This window comes from Aplysia californica, unplaced genomic scaffold, assembly GCF_000002075.1.
Source record: "Aplysia californica isolate F4 #8 unplaced genomic scaffold, AplCal3.0 scaffold01121, whole genome shotgun sequence".
NCBI lineage: Eukaryota > Metazoa > Mollusca > Gastropoda > Aplysiida > Aplysiidae > Aplysia > Aplysia californica.
The window spans coordinates 159,812-161,530 of NW_004798391.1; positions in this window are offsets into that span (position 1 = coordinate 159,812).

The window sequence follows — 1,719 nt, forward strand, 5'->3', positions numbered from 1 at the left end:
CCCACTAGTGGGCGATTTTTTAAATTTTGGTGGGCGGTGGGGGGAAAGCAGGTAGTGACAGGTACAGAAAATAATAATAATTTAATGTTTCTCTGAACATACGTGTCGATTCATCATCATCAGCCAGTACCTTGCCGACTGGCTTCGGCGATCGTGGACCTCCACTTCCATCTGTCTTGCATTGCAGCTATGATGTCTGTTGTTCTTGCTGCTCCCAGCCATGTTGTCAACTGGTCCAGTATATTTTCCCTCTGTCTGCCTCTGCCTCTCTTTCAATCAAACTTGCCTGTTGTTACAGTATTCCCCAAGTTTGATGGAAAGAGAGGCAGAGGCAGACAGAGGGAAAAGATACATGTAGGTTAGCGGTACGGAGATTGTAGATTCTTAAAGATGGCAAAAGTGGGCGCTAGTTATTCAGAAGGTTGACAAGCACCGTTTTAAGAGCAGAAAGTAAGGGGTGCTAGTCCACCTGACGGTCTACCGCGGTGTTTCTGGGGGTCAGTCTCGTCTGAGAACACCACGGAAGGGAGGTCAAAAACTCGCTGGGAGACCCTTTTCTCCCCTTGCTCCATCTAGCTATCTGGATCTCCCCCCCCCCCCTCTCCTCACCCCCATCCAAACAGTTCAGGGATACAACAAAGTCCAAGTCAAATTTAAAATTCATCAAAAAGCATACTTTATGAAAGGCAATTTTGATAGTTAGATCTAGTCCTTATTTATAGTGCACTTGTTGTGTTCATAATGCGAAGTGCATATCGTTATCCATTGTGCTGTGGCAGTGTGAATTTTTGCTCACGCATTGACGTAAATTTAAATCTAAAGAGCGTATATCAGGTTCATTCACTTGCTTATTAGTGTTGAGATAAAGGTATTGTAAAGCGCTTAAACTTGCTGCACTGTACCGGAGCAAGCGCTATAAAAATTATCTACACTATTATCATAATTACTTAACGGTCTACTCACCAGACCATTCTGGCAACAGTCGTTCCACTTGACGGTCTACTGCTGGACTGGTCTACCACCTGACTCTTAACATAAAGGGATGCGGATTGTAGTTAGATTAGTAGACCGCCAAGTGGGACTACAGTTGTCAGACTGATGCAGGGAGAGCTCGTCAAGTTGAGCTGGGCGAAAAATCGATCACGGAACCGATTCCCACGATTAATACTACGGAAGAAAAATTCCGTCTCCTTTTTTACGTAAACCACCCAGTTACCAGTTGATTTGATCATTAACAAACAGAATCTTTACAGAATTTATTTAAAAAAAATAAAAGTTGGTGTTTCGTAGTGATCCGAACTAAAGGTTATTCAAAATCCTGAAGATGTTCGGAGCCAACCAGGTAACCACCGGAAGAAATCACATCATTAGAAAGTAAGCAATTGGGTTCGGAGTCGATCCTACGATTCCTAGCTTTCAATAACCGGGAACCTAGCCGCCCAGCACTATCCTCAAGGGGAACAGAAGCACTGCGGCAGACCGTCAAGTTGTGGGGATACATCCTGGATGCCTGGATATTAATATATTTGGGCTGGAGGTGTCATCTCTGACTCACAGAGTTTAACGAGTCATTAATTACCCACCATCCTTCACGGTCGCGGGGTTCCGTTCTATATTTTGCCATATCTAGGGCCGTCCATGTTTTTATATAATCCATCAATGTCACTCTTTGAGCACTTCTTTCACAATCGTATCGTGTCGTTTTAATTAGCCAAAGTA